Genomic DNA, 20028 nt, shown 5'->3' on the forward strand with positions numbered 1-20028 from the left:
ATTATTGTAGCAGGAGTTGTACAAAATCTCTCTTCCCTGTCATCAACCTCCCAAAACACACTTACTGAGCACAATTCCCAAATTGCAAATGGGTATGAAAATTCACCTCAATAAGAAAACATCAGGAGTCAGATACTTTTCTTGACTGGGTAAAGATTATACTCCTCTTTCCTTATTCAAAACTGTCACGTTTGTCCTTAGAAAAACTGACTTTTCTTTGAGTGTGTGTGTAAGAAAAGGGAAGAAGAAAATAACAGCTGCTCTCTTGCATTGAAAATGCAGATATTCAAGGTAACTTGAGTATTCATACCAGATCAGAACCCAATGCAGTTTGAGATTTGACAGAACTCCCTCAACAGCTCTAAAAGCAGAGTCAATGACGAGAAGGATATCTGATGTTTGAATTGCCTTTGCAACTACATTTTTTAAGGCTTTCAAATTGTTGCTCACTAACATTTATAGTTCTCTGCAGCCATAATATACCACCATGGGATTTGGGAAGAGATCAAAGAAGCAGGAAAGAAATTGTTATTCCCAAATTCTTACCAGAAAAAGATCGGTGCATGTCAAATATCTTTTAATGTCTACAAACCCAGTTCTGTAAACACACAAGGCGATTTCCATTAGTAAAACCGGCATTTTCTTCATTGAAAAACTGTTGAACTCCAAAGAGAAAAGAAACTCTGCCGTGAATCTTAATAGGGGTAGATAATAACTTTCAAAGGAACTTTCTTAACTTTTCAATTACTTTTCCCTCTGGTTATTGAAAAATAAAAGTGTGCATTTAGTTCGAAAAACTTGCTCTACATAAACCCTTACGTTTACTTAAATAAAAGAGGTAAAATCCTCTTATCTCAGATCTGCATATGTACACATATAGAAAGTTGAAGAATAAACAAAAAGAAACAAATTAAAGCACTTAGCTATAAGAAGTAGGAAGGGGACAAGTAGAGGTAACAGAAATAGAATCAAGCCTTCTCTGAGTGTATCTTATTTTGTAAATTTGACTTTGGAACTATATAAATGTTTTATATAATTACCTAAATGAATCAAAAGTTAAAATGGCAATCCCTAAAAATCAAAGTAAACTATAACAAATGAATCTAACTATACATTAAGGTGGTGACTTAATGACACCTAAAAGACTTATTTTATTGACTATAAAACAATTAATTTGGAGATATATACCAAGGGCAAAATGAACTGGGGAAAAAAAACAAGAAAACCTTAATGTGCTTTCAATAATCATACTGTTAGTAATAATATCAGTTTTCTATTCTAAAACTATTAACTATGACTATTAGATAAAACGAGTAAGTACTTAGGAATTGATTTTTTTAAATAGCTGAGATACAAATTTAAAATCTTGTTTAGCAGATGAGATGTTAAGCAAAACTATGTTACCTAAATTTGAATTGGAAATAGTAAGAATTTGTGAAATATTTGTTATTTAATAGATACATATGTCCAAGTTCTGTTTACTGAAAAGACTGAGAAGCAAAGCCTAACCTGTATGGACCAGTAGCCTTGAAAACTCCTAGTCCCCAGATGGTTGTGCTCTTGAAATATCATTCCCCAAAATAATGAACCAGGGCATCTTGGTGAAATAATTAATTCCAAGTCTGGAGCAGGAAGCATATGAAATGAGCCTGGGATATCTTATACCTGAAAATAAGAAAACTGTCAATGAATGAGATTATATCAAAATGACTCAGGAGCCAAAATTAAGTGGTTCCCAGTGACCAAAACGGGGATAATTTGTTTCACAAAGAGAATAATAACTGATTAGATGTAAACATAACAAGTATTTCATAATCCTTGAATTCATAAGGATACTGTTAAACAAAAATCCCAAACTCTCATTTTTCACACTTATAGGAGCCAACTCATTCTGAAAACTGTTAAAAATGGGGAAGGAATCAAGCACTAACTTGCCTTTCTTATAGGAACTGTAGCTCAGTTTTCCAAATATTGTGGAAAGAAAATCTTTATAAAAGAATTGCAATTAGCAAATGTAGGAATTATAATAAAACATCACCATTTTGCCTTCCCTAACTAAATAATGAAGCTAAGCAACACTGGAAATGAGTCAGGCTGAAGAGCAGAAAGAAATATTAAAAGCAAAAATTGTCTAAGACAGCTATGGGACATCATCATGCATATCAATATATGCATTATGGGAATCTCAAAAGAAGGAGAAAGAAAAAAAAGAGCTGAATTAATAATCAAAGAAATAATGACAGAGAACTCCCCACACTTGGCAAAAAGCATGACTATGAATATCCAGTAAGTTCAGAGAACACTGATACAGGATGAACATGAAGAAAAATAAATCCCATCATATATGATTCCACTATGAAATGCAAAGGACAAGGAGAGAGTTCTGAAAGCTGTAAGAGAAAAGCATTATGTTACATACAAGGAAGTCCCTTTAGATTGATCATTGATTTCTCATCAGAAACCATGAAAGCAAGAGGGTAGTGGGTTGAAATACTTAGAGTGCTGAAGGAAAACAACTGTCAGCCAAGAAGTTTATATCCAGTGAGACTCTTTTTCAAAAATGAGGGAGAGATTAAGTCATTCTCAGATAAACAAAAATTGAGGGAGTTCGTCACCACTAGACTTGACCTACAAGTTATGTTAAAGGGAATTCTTCACACTGAAATGAAAGGACACTAGATAGTGCTTCAAAGCAGCATAAAGAAAAAAGACCTGCCATAAAGGTAACCATTTGGATAGTTATAAATGCCATATAATTGTATTCTATGGTTTAGTATGTAACTCTGCTTCTTTCTTCCTACAGGTGCTAAAATGCAAAAATGCAAAGGCATAAAAGTTACTGGTAAATCTAAGATTTGGGCATACAATGAATGTACAAAGATATAAATGGTAATAAATACCAAAAATAGGAAGGTGAGAAAGGGTATAGGGAAATTATATGTGCATGTTATTGAAGTTACATTAGTATCAAACCAAATATAATTGTTATATGATGTTAACTTTTAAACCCATGGTTACCATAAGAAAAACAGATGAAAAATATATCGAAATAGAAATGAGAAGGCACTCAATATGGTACAACACAAGAAAGCAAATAAAGATAAAAGCAGTTTTTAATGAAAGTGACGGACAAAAAAGTTATAAGACTTAATAAAGGCAAAATGACAGTAGAAAGTCCTACCTTCAGGAGTAACTTTAAATGTAAATAGATTAAAGTCCCCAGTGAAAATGTAGAGATTGGCAGAATGGATAAAAAGGCATGATCCAACTATATGATGTCTGCAAGAGACTCACCTTAAAGTTAAATTTACAAGTAGTTTGAGAGGAAAAAGGTGGAAAAATATACCATTCAAGTAGTAAGCAAAAGAGAGCTGGGATGGCAACACAATATCAGATAAAATAGATTTTAAGACAAAAACAGTCATGAGGGACAAAGATAATCATTACATACTGAGAAAGGAGACAATTCAACAGAAGAGATAACAATTATAAATATATATGCATCTAACCGCATAGCCCCAAAATACATGAAGCAAATACTGACAAATATGAAGGGAGAAATAGACAGTTCTACAATAATGGAGACTTTAACACATCACTCTCAATAATGGAAGTACAAGACACTAAACCAACTAGACCTAACAGACGTATATGGAACACTGCACTCAATGAAAACTGGCAACGAGGGACCACTATCAACTACCAACTGATGATGCAACTGGAAAATGACCTTATACGGAAGGTTCAATGCGGATCAGCAGAATATCCATGTCTACATAAAATACCATGACTTTAAAATGCTGTTTGACCTAAAGTAAGGGGGAAATGGAAAGGAGAAATGAGTTTATATGGCTACGAGTTTCTAACAAATACACATTGTTTTCAAGTACATATGGATCATTCTCCAGGATAGAACATATGTTGGGTCACACAACAAGTCTCAATATATTAAAAATTTTTGAAATCATGCAATATGTATTTTCCAAACACAACAGAATGGAGCTAGAAATCAATAACAGAGAGAGAATGAGAAAATTTATAAACATGTGAAAATTAAACAAAATATTCTTAAACAACCAATGGGTTAAAGATGAAATCAGAAGCAAAATTAAGAAACATCTTGAGGCAAATGAAAATTAAAAACAACATAACAAAACTTATGGTCTGCAATGGAAGCAGTGATGAGAAGGAAATTTGTAGCTCTAAATGCTTACAAAGAAGAAGAAATACTTAGAATCAGATACCTAATCTCAATATTAGAAGAACCAGAAAAAGAAGAGCAAACTAAACCCAAAGCAAGCAAAAGAAATGCAATAACAAAGATCAGAGAGGAGGTAAATGAAAGCCAAAACTTGGTTCTTTGTAAAGATAAATAAAATTGAGAAATCTTTAACTAGACTGATAAAGAAAAAAAGGAAAGAAACACATAATGAAAATCAGAAATGAAAAGGGGACATTACTACTGACCCCATTGAAATAAAAAGGACTATAAGTGGATACTATGAACAACTGTGTGCCAATAAATTATATAAACCTTGATGAAATGGAAAAATTCTTAGAAACACTCGGACTAGCTACATTGATTTAAGAAGAAATGGAAGAGCTCCACAAACAAATTACTAGTAAAGAGATTGAATCAGAAATCAAAAACCTCCCAACAAAGAAAAACTCAAGACCAGGTGGCTTCACAGGGGAATTCTACCAAACATTTCAAGGAGATTTAACTCCAATTTGCTCAAATGCTTCCCAAAACTTGAAAAGAACGGAACAGTCTCAAACTCATTTTATGAGGCCAAGATTACCCTCATAACAAAGCCAGATAAAGATACCATGAGAAAGAGTAGATGATTCTTTATACAGATTACATAACACAGAGTATATGCACATAATAATGTAGATTATACAATCCGATATACAGAAAATGCTGAAAAATCCACAACATAGCTCCCAGCAATAACAAATGAATTCAGCAATGTAGTAAGGTACAAGATCAATACCCCAAAATTAGTAGTGTTTCTATACACAAGCATTGAACAATTAAAGAAGAAATCAAGAAAAAACTTCCATTCACAATAGCAGCTAAAAGAACCAAATATCTAGGAATAAATCTAATTTAGGATATAAAGAACTTGTACACAGAAAACTATAAAACATCGCTAAAAGAAATTAAAGAAGATATAATTAAATGGAAGTATTCCATGTTCATGGGTTGAAAGGCTAAATATAGTTAAGATGTCAATACCACCCAAAGCAATTTATAGATACAATGCAATCCCAATCAAAATTCCAACAACCTTCTTTGTGGAAATGGAAAAGCCAATCATCAGATTTATATAGAAGGATAAAGTGCCCTGAACAGTTAAAGCCATCTTAAAAAAGACGAATGAAGTTGGAGGACACACTTTCTGGTCTTAAAACTTAGTTTAAAGCCACAGTAATTAAAACAGCATGGTTCTGGCACAAGGACAGACATATAGAACAAGGAAATAGAATAGAGAGCTCACAAATCAACCCTCATATTTATGGTTCACTGATTTCTTAAAGCGGTTTCACTCATACACCATGAAATTCATCCAAAGTGTATAATCAATGTCTCTCAGTATAATCTTAGAATTGTGGATTCATCACCACAATCAATTTTAAAACATTTTCATTGCTCAGAAAAAAAAGCACATACATTATAATCCATGTTATTGACAATTAGCATTGGTGTGGTGCCTTCGTTATAACTGATGAATGAATATTAAAATATTACTATTAACTGTAGTTCATAATTTGCACTAAGTGTATTTTTTCCCCATCTACTACTCCATTACTGACACTTTGTAATAGTGATGTACATTTTTTTTAGTTCATGGGAGAACATTCTTATATTTGTACTATTAACTACATCCAACATCCACAACAAGGTTCACTATGTTATACAGTCCCATGTTTCATCCTCTAACTTTCCTTCTAGTGATACACATGGCCCTAAATTTCCCTTTTCAACCATAATCACACTCACAATTAAGTGATGTTAATTAAACTCACAATAATGTGCTACCATCACCTCTATTTACAATTAACATTTACAATCAACTTTATTGAAAATTCTACACAAATTAAAGCATTGGCTCCCCATTCTCTATCCTCATTCTATCTTCCAGTAACCTATATTCTAGATCAGGGATTCTTAACCTATTTTGTTCCATGCACCCTTTGCCAGTCAGGTGAAATGAAGACTACCGTGATTTATTTATTGCATACTTTCATAAGTAAAGGAAATGCTAGATTTTAGTTAAACGTCAGAGAAAATAAAGATAATAAGTTGTTTTTTTTTTCAGTTCAATCTCACAGTGCCCCTGAAATCTGTGGACCCCTGGTTAAGAAACCCTGTTCTGGATATTAACTCCACAAGTTTTCTCATTATAATTGGTTCATATTAGTGAGATCGTACAGTATTTGTCCTTTCATGTTTAGCTTATTTTATTCAAAGCAAAGTCCTCAAGGTTACCCATATGGTCACATGCATCAGTATTTCATTTCTTCTTACATGATGTATGTATATAATACATTTTGTTTGGACTCTTGGGTTTCCATCTTTGGCAATTGTGAATAATGTCACTATGAACATTAGTTTGCAAATGCTTTCAGTTCATCTGAGTATACCTAGCAGCAGGATTGCCAGAACATATGGCAGTTCTATACGCTACCTGAGGAACCACCAAACTGTTTCCCACAGTGGCTATACCATTCTATAGTCTCACCAGCAGAGAATAAATGTCCCTATATCTCCACATCTCCAACACTTGTAGTTTTCTGGATTTTTAAAATAGTGGTCAGTCTAGTAGGTGTGACATGTAGTTTTGATTTGCATTTCCCTAATAGCTAGTACCTATTGATGTTGAACATTTTTTCATGTATATGGCACACTAATTTTTGGCAAGGTGGCAAAAGACACTCAATTGGGAAAGAATAGTCTCTTCAACAAATTATACTGTAAAATGATCAAAATTTCCATCAAAAAAAGAAAAGAAAGAAGAGTACCCCTACCTCACACCATAAATAACAATCAACTCAAAATGGATCAAAGACATAAATAAAAGATCTAGAACTATCAAACTCTTAGAAGAAAATGTAAGGAAGCATCTTCAGGATGTTTTGTCAGGCAATGATTTCTTAGACTATACTCAGAGCACAAGCAATAGAAGAAATTAAAAACTTTTGTTCCTCAAAGTATTTTATCTTGAAAGTAAAAAGACAACCTACACAAGAGGGGAAAATATTTGGAAACCACGTATCTCATACAAGATTAATATCCAGAATATGTAAAGAAGTTCTTCAATTTAACAAAAGACAGATAACCCAATTTAAAAAAATGGGCAAAAGAGTTGAATGAACATCTCTCTAAAGAAGATTACAAATGTCCAGAAAGCACATGAAATGATGCTCGACATGATTAGCCATCAGGGAAATGAAAATCAAAGACACAATGAGATGCCATTTTCACACCTATTATAATGGCTGCTATTAAAAAATGGAAATAACAAGTGTGGAAAGGATATGGAGAAATAGGGACACTCATTCTTTGCTGATAGAAACGTAAAATGGTACAGCCAATGTGCAAGACAATTTGACTATTTCTCAGAAAGCTAAATATAGAACTACATATGACCTTGGCAATCCTGCTATCAGGTATATACCCAGAATAACTGAAAGCAGAGACTTGAACAAATATTTTCACACCAATGTTCATAGTGACGTTATTCACAATTGTCAAAAGATGAAAACACAAGTATACATCAACCATAGTATGCATAAATTAAATGTGCACTACTATTTATTCACATAAATATGTGGAATATATTATGGAATATACATATTCCATTTATATATTGGAGATGGAATATATGTATATATATTTCAGCCATGAAAAGGATGAAGTCCTAATACATGCAATAACATGTATGAACCTAGAAGACAGTTTGAAATAATCCAAACACAAAAAGACAAATATTGTATGATTTCAATGATTTGAAAAAATTAGAATAAGAAAACTCATAAAGTCATAATTTAGGATAAAGTTTCCCAGGGGAAAAGATGGGAATATGGTATGGGAAGTTAAGTCTTAAAATGTACAGAGTTCCTATTTGGAATGATGGAAATGTTTGGTAATGGTGGTGATGGTAGCACAATATTGTGAACCCAAGTGAGAGCATTGAAATATATATATATATATATATATATATATATATATATATATGTAATTCAAAGGGGAAATGTTAGATTGTATATATGGAAAAAATACAACACAAAATCCATGGAACACAAACAGTAAACCTAAGTTAAACTGTGGACTTAAATTAATAGTACAATTACAAAAACCATCAATTGTAATGTATGTTCCATACCAGTGCAAGGTATTGGGGTTGGGGGTATATGGAAATCCTGTATTTTATGCATGATTGTTCTATAAATCCAACATCTTTCTAATAAAAATAAAGAAAAATATAAAGGCTGATAAGGAGGTTTAAAATGGATGGATCAGGCTGAAAACATCTGAACTCACTGACCAATCTTATAACATGAAGGGTCATAATCACACGTTAGTTGCCTTCTGATATAATGTGACAGGAAATACACAGCACCAGCTATAAAATATTCTTGCTAAAAAAAAACTGAACTAAACATGATTAGTTCATAGAAAATACATAGCCAGAGTAAACTGTCAAACAAGGATACAATCTGCAAAATCCAGAATAAGGAAAATTTTGCAGGACAAATTGCCAGGAATTTTCAACAAATAATGCCCCACCCCTACATACACACATACATACACACAAATACACATAGAGAAAGAGGGATGGGAACCTATTTATTAAAATAAATTTAAGAGACATATTACCCAAATTAATTGTTTTCTTATATTTTTTTGGATCCTGCTTTGAAAAAAAATATGGGAAAAGTATATTTGCTACACAAGGAAATTTGAATACTCTCTGCATATTTACTAAAGAATTACTGTTATTTTTGCATGATCTTGGTACTGTGGTTATATTTTTATAAAGAGTCCTTAACTTTAGAGATATATATTGAAGTATTTATATTTGAAATGGTGAAACGTTTGGGATTAGAGTCAAACTAATAGTGTGTAAATATATGGGTGTGGGAGTGGAGTTGGGGGTGGGTTATGGGACAAATGAAACAAGATAAGCCATATATTAAAAATGGGTGGAGCTGAGTATTCTTTATACTAATCCCTCTACTTTTTTAAAATGTTAGAATCTTTTCATCATAAGAAACTTTTACAAAACATTAAAATATGTTATTAAGATACATTCTTTAAAATATCAACCTGTGTTAGGGTATTAGTCCATTTTTGAAAGCAAATGACAGAAACCCAAATCAAACTAATTTAAGGAAAAAAATGGATTTGTGTATATATTACTGAAAATTCCAGAGATGGAAATGGCTCAGAGATTCTGAAGATTTAAATATCAACATGCTCCACTTACCTCTTTTCCCGTTTTCCCCTATTTTCTCCTCCTGCTCTTTCTCCATCTTTCCTGTTTCCACTATGCCTCTCTCTCCTCTACACTCCACTTCCCACTGTTTACAACTCGTTTCTCCTATAACAGTCAAGATGACTCCATGAGAGGAGGGAAGAGAAGCATGGCTGGAAACAGCTCCAGTATTACATAATCCCAGTTCCATCTCCCTGGTAAAAGGAGAGATTATCTCAGTGAACATACTGATTTCAGGTGCAGAGTCATGTTGAGATAACCTCATCCCCACTCACAGCTCAATCACCTACAGTCCATTTAAGGGTCATCTCTAGTTTACCTGATTCTACTTTCTGTCCCTTTCAGCTTTAATTCATACTACTGTTTACTTCCCCTGGTCCTCACCAAAAATATTGCCTCAAAAATTTTGTTATATGTCTTTTTCTATGTAATTATCTTTGTAAAATACATATTGCGATTTTGCACATACATGAGTATGTGTATATATATGCAAAACCACATGCGAGTATGTGTGTGTGTGTGTGTATTTATGACGATATCTCATCTGAAACTAATCTTTTTGCTTTTAAAACTATGTTTCTTTTCAAATAACTTATTCTATTGGGGTATAATTTACATATAGTAAAATGTAGAGATCATAAGCCTACAGTCAAATGAGTTTTGGCAAAAATATACGCCCATGTAATATACATCCTAATCAAAATATAGACTGTTTCCTTCACCCCAGAAAGTTTCATCCTGTCCTTTTACAGCAAATCCCCCAATCAGAGGCACCGTTTGTTCTGATTTCTATTAGCATATATTAGTTTGCATGTTCATGAACTTTATAAACATGGAATCAACAGGGTATACATTTTTTGTCTTTTTTTCTTAATGTTTCATTAAAAAAATATGAGGTCCCCATTTACCTCCCACACTCCTCACCCCACTCCTCCCATAACAACAACCTCCTCTGTCATCATAGGACATTCATTGCACTTGGTGAATACATCTCTGAGAACTGCTGCACCAGATGGTCAATGGTCCACATTATAGTTTACACTCTCCCCCAGTCCACCCAATGGACTGTGGAAGGACATACAATGTCCAGTAACTGTCCCTGCAGTACCACCCAGGACAACTCCAAGTCCTGAAAATGCCCCCACATCACATCTCTTCTTCCCACTCCCTACCCTCAGCAGCTACCATGGCCACTTTCTCCACGTCAATGCTAAATTTTTTTGATTACTAATCACAAAAGTTCATAATGGACTATCAGTAAGTCGACTCTAATCCATACTCTATTCCTCCATCCTGTGGACCCTGGAATGGTTATGTCCACTCCACATCTATATCGAGAGGGGGCTTAGATTCCACAGGGATGAAGGATGCAATTCTCCTGCTTTCAGTTGTAGGCACTCTTGGCTCCCAGAGTATACATTTTTATGTCTGGCTTCTTTCATTCAACTAGGTATCTGTGAGATTCATCTAAGTTTTTACATGTTTTATATGTATCAGTACTTCTTAAATTATTATTTTATTGCTGAGTAATATTACATAGAAAGAATATAACAGTTTTTAACTTAGCTATGTACATCTATCACTTGCTGCTGACAGCTTCATAGTGTTCTGCAATATGCATATTCTATTTACTTGTCCAATCACCTGGTTATGAACACTTAGGTTATCTCCCATAACCTGCTGTGACAAACATCTTTTAATGGGATCTGTGTGAAAATTTTATCTGGAAATATAAGCATTTTAATTACATTAAGGACTGCTACCATCCAGAGTGCTTGCATGAGTTTACATTCTCTCCAGTAGTGCCTGCAGGCATCATTTCCCCATATAATTGTCCATTTATATCATTGCTGTTTAAGTTTGCATTTTTCTGATTATTAGTGAGTTGGAACATCTCAAATGCAGGCTGAATCAGCTAACCAAAAGCCACTTGGTTTGGCCACCTGCTCTTGCGTTGCAAAGCAGAGCAAGGGAAGGACAAGTACATCTGAGTGCAAGCAGGCCAAATGTGGGCACAGCATTTAAGAAAAGAGAATCCACTTGATATTCAGATCATTCTTTTTTACTACCCTCAGGTTATGGCACCAGACACATAGGGAAGAAAGTGTAGTTCTAACACAATATCTGGCCAGTCATTGAAAATCCAACCTGGTTATAAAAAAGTAAATTATATTAACCGGTTTACAATATTTAGAACAAAGCTGTCCAAATGAAATTTTTGTTATGTAGGAAATATTCTCTATCTTCATTGTTCAAAATTGTAGCCATTAGCCACAAATAGTGCGGATAGTGTAATTGAGGAACTGAATTTTAAATTTTATTTATTTTTAATTAATTGAAATGCGATTTCACTAACCACATGTGGCTAGTGGCTACTTTCCGGACAGTGAGTGGACTTTCCTGAGACTAGCAGGTAGACACTGGACAGGGGTTCAAGAGAGACATTTAGACTCTATAAGCAGGGAAGACAGGTTCAAGAATTGAGCGCCCTATCAGTGGCTTTACTTTGGAATTTGTGCTCCCTAGTGTAACAAAGTTAGACTCATTTATAGTTTTCCTACATGTGGCTCTTCTGCACCTTTTATCTGAACCTATAATTAGCACTATACTTGATAAATATATGTCCCAGAGACTTAAATCTTTGGTCTGTTCATGTGCTGTTTGAACCCTGGATCTCAGCAGAGTCCCAACATTTACTCTCTAGTTCATTGGACTCACCCAGGGGTGACTAACAAGGAGGTGATAATGGACAATGCTCATCCCATGGAACAGAAAGAGTCTGCAACTGCAAACAAGGCAGTTACATCCTTCTGCCCCATGGGATCTAAGCTCCCTCTCAATGAGAAGCAGAGTGGGCATCACCATCCCCAAATCCTCAAGATTGGGGAATGAGCAATGGACTTAAGTAGACTTATTATTACCCTACCATAGACTTATTATTATTCTGGCAATGGAAGAACTTATATCACTGATATAAAGGCGGTGACCACCAGAGGTTCTGAGGGGAGGGAGAGGGAAGCATAGGTGTAACATGGGGGCATTTTTGGGACATTGGAATTATCCTTCATAGCATTGCAATTATGGATACAGGCCATTCAACATTTTGTCAAAACCTGTAAAATGGTGTGGGACAAAGTGTAAACTATGATGTAAACTGTATTTCAGGGTTAGTAGCAATACTTCAAAATGTGTTCATCAATTGTAACAAATCTACCACATTACTGAGAGAAGTTGCTAATGTAGGAAAGTGTGGGAGGGAGAGGGGGTAGGGCATATGGGCATCTCTTATGTTTTTGATGTAACATTTACATAATCTAAAGCTTCTTTAAGAATAAATTTTTTTAAAAAACAAATGTTAAAAAAAAGATAAGAGAATAACATGTACAATGTTGTCTTAGATCATTCCAGGGTGAATGAGGCCTGGGTGGAGGGTATTAAGTAGAAGTAAAAAAATATTAGGTGGGAGACTGTTTCAGTGATCCTAGGTAGAGAAGATGGTACCTTGTGAATAAATAATAAAGACTGAGAGAATAAACAAAGTGAAGAAATTAAGTAGAAAGTTTAATAGGATGTGGAGACTGACTTGAAATAGGGATTAGAAAAATGAATCAACAATGAATTCCAGGTTTTTAACTTGTATAATAAGATGCATGGCTGCATATAATCGCTAGTGAAGGAGGTCCTAGCAAATTCACACGGAAAATCACCCATCAACCAGGAGTGGTGACAGAAACTTAGTCAAGGTCTTTTTGAGTCACGGAAAGATTGTGTCTGGGTCCAGATTGTTTCAGGATCTGGAACCCCATCTGTTACTGCTCTGGTTTCACCAAGGCTCATACCAAAGGTCACCTTGATCTGTCACATACCATCTTTTGCTCAGTCATATGCTGACCAAGTATAGCACAAGGCACATGAAGTGACCTGGGAAACTTGCAAAAATCTGGAAGCACTGAGGTTGACTCTAAGCAAAAGTCTGGGAACTGATGTGTATCCATTGTTTAATGTTGCAGGCAATTAGTGAGCAGAAGCAGCTGCTATGGTTAAACTATTAAAAATGCCAAAGTAAGTGAAACAGAACATATGGAATATGTTTCATCTTCAAAATAGTGCTTTAAGGATAATATTTTCATAATTTGCCTATCATATTTTGAAATGATTTGCATAAAATTTTCTAGAAATAGCCTCCATATGCATTTTAGTAAATTGGTGGAAGAAGTGCAAACTCAAGCTCATTGAAGGAAAGCCAGTCACTTGAGGATCTGTGACTCTCCAATTGGAACCAGGATCTTCAAGGAAGTCAATCAAGGGAAAGGAAGTTAGAAATGGACAGCTATCCAGTCATTCCTACTTGTCAAGCACTGTGATAAGAGTTTTATATTGTGTTTAGTAAACTTTTTTAGGTATTTATTAGCAGTTCCATTTATAGATTTGAAAACTGTGACTCAAAGTGAGGAGGTAATGTGTTCAATTCACACAGCTGGAAGGCACCAGAGTCAGGATTCAAAATCAGTTTTACTTGACTAAAAAATGGCTATTCTGAGTCAAGAATTCTATATCTGAATTTGGACTAGATCTCAAAGTGTGGTCCATGGACCAGTAGAATAAACCTCACCTGCGAACTTCTTTTGACTGTAAATTACTAAAATTGCCACTGTAGATAGACCTGCTGAATCAGAATTCTGTGGGTGGAGCCCAGAAATCTGTGTTTAGCACGTCCTCCAGGTTACTCTGAGGCATGTTAATATGTGGGAACCATTGTCTCAGTTAAATTTAATTAATCATATAAATATCAGGTACCCAGGAAGACTATAGAAGGGAGTATGGGAGAAGGGAGAGTGCAAAGAAATATATATGTTTCCTATACTAGGAGTAATTGGAGAAAATTTGGGAAACAAGTGCATAACTGAAATTTTGACTATGTGGTATGATGGAAAGAGTACTAAATAAGTGATTTGAAAATCTTGTTTCTAGTCCTCGATCTGATGGTAATTTGCAGAGTCGTTTTAGACAAATGATTTAGCTTCTATATGTTTCCTTTACATCATCTATTATTCTGACAATGGTGTTGGTAGTAATATACATTTTTACAGTTCTTTAGAGTTTATAAAGACTTTATATTATTTTTGTGTTAGGAGGGATGATGATTAGTCACAAATAGAAGGTATTTCCTTTAGAAACTCTCCAATATTCCTTCCAGATTGGAATTCTAGAAATTTTGCATGTAAGTAGACTGAAAATATGCAAAATTAGAGTTAGTTAAGTCAGTGGTTCTCAACCATGATTGCACTTGAGAATCACATGGGAGCTTAATAAAAAGTAAGCTATATGTGTGTATATATATATATATATATATATATATATATATATATATATATATGGGGGGAGAGAGAGAGAGAGAGAGAGAGACTCCTTGCATCTTTCCAGGCATACCCAGAACAATACAATTTCTGTAGTTTTGCTAGTGCTATTTCCTATACCTTATATTGTCTATTGAAAACATATCCTTCCTCCACAGCTCAATTCAAGTGATAGATCCTCCACAAAAAATTCCCTGATCCCATCATCTAGTGAGCAAGTCTTCTTTCTCTAATGTTATATCACAGTTTGGATATCGTATCTGCTATGATGCTTTTGACTGCATCACAGAATGCCTTTTCTCAATGGCTTCAATCATAAAGACAAGTATCATCCCACAAGTCCTGAGGGAAGATGGCTGTAGGGTCAGTTAATTTAATTGCTCAGTTTTGTCATCAAAGACTCAGGTCCACCTTCCCCATCTTCCAGCAGAGCTTTAGTTTCCCTTGGTAAATCTAAAACAGCTGCCACAGTTCCAAGTATCACATGCAGACATAAACATGTCCGGTGGGTGAAAAGAGCTTTTGTTGATGTTGGTTTCTTTTTAAGAGCAAGGAAACATTTCCAAAAATCTGCCCATCAGATCGCCTCTCATGTTTCATTGGCCAAAATTAAGCCCCATGCTCATTCCTAAACCCCTCACTGGCAAGGAGAACGCAATTTCCATGACTGGGCTCTTTGAAGCACATGTTTAATGGTAGTATTTTCTGAATAAAACTGGAGGTGCTCTTAGAAAAGAGGGGTGGTAGTAGTTGGTGAAAGCTGGTTGGCTAGGCTGTTAACTGCACTCAAGGAAGTAGGGCCTTTTGATTTATAGGATAGTTGTCTATTCCCCTGTTTTGTTTCTCCTATTAAACACAAGACTCCTTGAAGACAGGTTTTTGTTTTGTGATTCCAGGTTTAAGCATTGGTGTCAGACACGTCTGGGTTGAAATTAGGGTGAGAAACCCATCCTAATTGCACAGAACCTTCCTGGTTTTAGCTCTGAAATCTCATATCCTAGAAACCCCAGTCCTGGGCAAACAAGGAAAACTGGTCATCCTGGTTGAAATCTCAGTTCTTCATAGGCTGGCTGCACGGCTGTATGATTTGGGAGTCCCTCCGGGGTTCATTCAAGAACTACTTCTGAATGCCCACCATGTACCAGACACTGTTCCAGAAAGTCCTCCTAGCCTCTGACCACTCTGGCTCTAGCTCTCCAATTTCCCGCAATAGTCCTGAGGTTTCTCCTGGACTGCCTTGTGCATGACCCCTTCCCTGCACCCCATCACTCAGGATGATGTCAGAGGAAGCCTGGCCGCCTGACGAATGGGGCTTGGGAAATCCCCAGGAGTTTTCAGACACTGTTTCTGGCCTTAAAAACAAAAACACCCTCGAAACAGCCAAGGGTCCCAATCTGCTCAGGGAACATGCTGTCCTCTCCTGTTTGCAGCGCCATTTCTTGGACAAGCAAAGGCTCTGTTTGCTGGACTTTTGGCCTCATGCAATCACTGTGAGGCAAGGCACATCTCACACAAACGGGCCAGTGAAATGAGGTAATTGCGGCTTTCGATGAATGCTATTTCTGTCTCCTGGGTGATGCTAGCTGGGATATGAAGGACGAGACTAATGTATCTGACACGTTATGGCTCTTTCTGCAAAGTGGAGATAGATAACATTGGGATGGGAAAGTCCCCCTCCTGTTTTCTCCTCCTGAAAATAAGTGAATACTTTATGTGCCTGCTATCTTTAAGCAAGACCTGCTCCATCTTGGAAAACCCTTTCAATTACCTGAACTTTTCCATTTGGTAACCAAAGCTGCCTTTAAATCTGTTTTGATATAACTTTTTGAACATAATCTATGTGCCAGCATTTTACAGATGTCATCTATTTTCATCTTCACAAGGACCCTCAGCAATAGCTAATCTTAGCATTCTACTGTAAAGGGAATAAAGTATGATTCAGAGTGGTCAAAGTAATATAAACAAGCCAGGGTCAGTACTTAGGTCTCCTCTCTCCAAAAATAGAGCCATTTCATCGTACTACTCCTAATTTTAGCCCTTTAGTTTGGATTATTTTCACATGAAATATATTTTATTCTTTCATGTCACCTCAAGATGGAAATACAGGAAATATACAAGCATGATTTCTTTTTAACCCAGAGTTATTACTCTTCACTATGAAGCTCTGTGCCAGCATACAGGGGCAACTTGTATCCTTGCCTTCCCACTCAATTTTCTCACACTTGATGGTTTCTATTTCTATTTCTTTTTCTTTGCTTGTATTTTTGTTTGCTTGGTTTAATTTTCCTTGGCATTCATTCTTTTTTATCCTCACTCATCAGTAATCAGTTTCCCTATATTCATGGAATTTGCCAATGGATTTACCTCTCATAGTCCCTCATCATGACTCTTCATTATTAATTAATAAATCAACCAGATAGTCATGCATCAAGTTACTGTATAAAGAGTGAATGAGCTCTACTTTGCAATATAACAGGGCTATTTTATAGTTAAAAGAGAGAAACTTTATTTAGTAGGTACTTTTGGTATCCATAAGAAGATGTTTTGGGTTAAGATTAGTTGGTGAAGAACAGGTTTTTGGGAATCAGAGTACCAGTGCAAGTTCCATCACATTCTAGCTTAGAGATCTTTGACATCCAATTAGTCATTTCAAGCCTAAGTTTTCTTATCAACAAAATGGCTAATATGCATGTGATTTTTGCAAATATTCTAAGACATGTGAATAAGAAAACCTTTAGCAACATGCCTGGCACCTAGTGTGAGCTCTGTAAATGATAGCTATGTGTTATTACTGGGGTTATTATTATTATTTATATTTTTATGGTAGTTGCACAGAATCCTTTATTGCCTACCCCTCAGACATGGGCTGTGTTGGAAACAGTTATCTTCAGATTAGTGAGATACTCTTTCATTGATAAAGATGTCTGAATGTTCTCAGCACCATTTTCATGAAAACCTCTCATACACTTCCTTGTTAGAGACAGGTAGAGACAGGTAAAGGATTGTGGTCATGCCATCACTGACTGGTATTCAGACGACCTGGATTTAAGCTTCAAATGTACACAGATTTCAGTCTCCAACCTCCTACTCATTCCCCCTCATTTCTCTGTTCTCTTCTATCCTTCAGCTTCATTCCTTATCAAATACTGAGGAATTTCTGTGTGGTATATCTTTTACTTCCTGACTGTTTTTAACCAGGCCCTCAGGATTCCACCTCTCACCCCAAGGAACTAATTAAGATAACTTGATAAACAAAATATTTCCTACCCTAGGAAGAATTTCTGTTAACTATAGGTTAAAATACATATTCCTTCTTTCCACAGTAGAAAGTAGAGGCTACTAACATTGAGCTACATTTAGAGACAGGTAAGAAAGTAAGAGAGGGCTTAACTAAGCATATATCATTTGAGCTGAACCTTGAAGAAGGAGATAGCCAGGTAACCTGCCCTAGGCTGCCCTTCTCCCCAGTGTAATTTCAAGTTACAATGAGGTAGACCCAATTAGGTGAGCTCCCAGCATGCTCAGAAGGAAAATTTACCACCAGCAAGGACCATTAGAGTTAAAAGAAGTTGCAAAACTTGGTAAAGGACTCATGAAGGATGAGAATGAGAGGGGTTCCCGGACATTTGTTTTAAGTTGGAAATTGGTGCTGTGTGTTCATTAAAACAAGAGCAAAACAAAAGGCCCTCCAGGAAGTCCCAGTAACCAAGGTCATCAGTATTAAGAAAGCAGAGCTCTAGTCCCTGGGCAGACATTTTGTCGTGCAAAGTGCCTCATTTAAAAACATTGATGAATTGATTTATGTCTTTTTTTTTTTTTAATGCTTAAAGCACTGGTGGCTGTGTTTATGTAATTGGAGGGAGAAGGCAGGAAATGGAAAGGAAGACATATTATTCTTTCAGAAAGTTCTTCTGGACAAGCAAAACAAGGGCAAACCTTTAGTAGAGAGAGACAAAGCACCGGACTAGAGGATACAGGCTTTATGCTTGGAGGAGATACCAAAGTAAAGCTCAAGATGTACATCAGTTAAGGAACTTTGTGCTTCTATAGGTCTGGCATTGTAGGCATGTCAGCCAAAACAGCAAATACAATTTCTACTTCATATTAAATATCCTCTTAACTATCCAGTCACCCACATTATAAACTTCTGGTTCATCCTTTTGACTTCTCTTATTCTGCTTCACTCTCATCCAGTTAATCTCTGAGTGTTATCAATTATCCTCCTTAATTTGCCTCGATTCTATTGAATTCACCCTCACCTTCCTGTTACTCTCCAGATTCAGTCACCATTTAAATATTTGCCCTAGCACTCTGGCTCATCTCCCTGCATCTGGCCAGGCCTCTCCAAATACTGATATCTGAATGATCTTTCTAAAATAGAAATCTGAATATGTCACTTTCCATCTGAAAAATTCCAATTGGTCCATATCATTCTCAGGTCCATGTCATTCTCAGGATAAAGTCCAATTTTTTCCCCAAAACACTCAAAGCTGCTTAGAAAGTCTAAAAGGTGAGGGATCTAGATGAACTTAAAATTGACAATTTCTAACTTGAAAAAGAACAGATTTGAAGAAGATATGATTATTACCTTCAAATACTTAGAAGGCTTTCATGGGAAAGGGAAGTAGAGGAGAATTTACATGTATTTCCCACTTACAATGTGTCAGGTTCTAAGTGCTTCCTGCACATTATCACATTTAATCTACTTAATAACCCTATGGAGGGATGTTTTTAACAGTCCCATTTAATGGATGAGGGAATTGGCCTTTGATTGGTTAAGTGACTTATTAAGAGCTTCTCAAATTTTGACTTGCATATAAATCACCTGGGAATCTTATTAAATTACAGCTTCTGATTCAGTAGGTCTGGATGCAGCCCAGGATTCTGCATTTCTAACAAGTTCTCAAGTGATGTTTATGCTGCTGGTCTGAAGACCACACTTTGAGTAATGAGGTCCTAGGGGCAGAGCCAGAACCTAAATCTTCCAAGGTTCATTTCCCTTACACACTCCAGGCTACCTTCCCACAGGCAGGGGTAGTAAGACATTTGTGTGACCCTAGAGGTTGAAACAAGGACCACTGGTGAAAGCAAAGAAAAAGCTCATTATCAGGAAGACCATTCTGACATCAATAGCTGATGGACAATAATATGGGCTGCCTGGTAAG

This window comes from Dasypus novemcinctus, chromosome 8, assembly GCF_030445035.2.
Source record: "Dasypus novemcinctus isolate mDasNov1 chromosome 8, mDasNov1.1.hap2, whole genome shotgun sequence".
Classification (NCBI taxonomy): domain Eukaryota; kingdom Metazoa; phylum Chordata; class Mammalia; order Cingulata; family Dasypodidae; genus Dasypus; species Dasypus novemcinctus.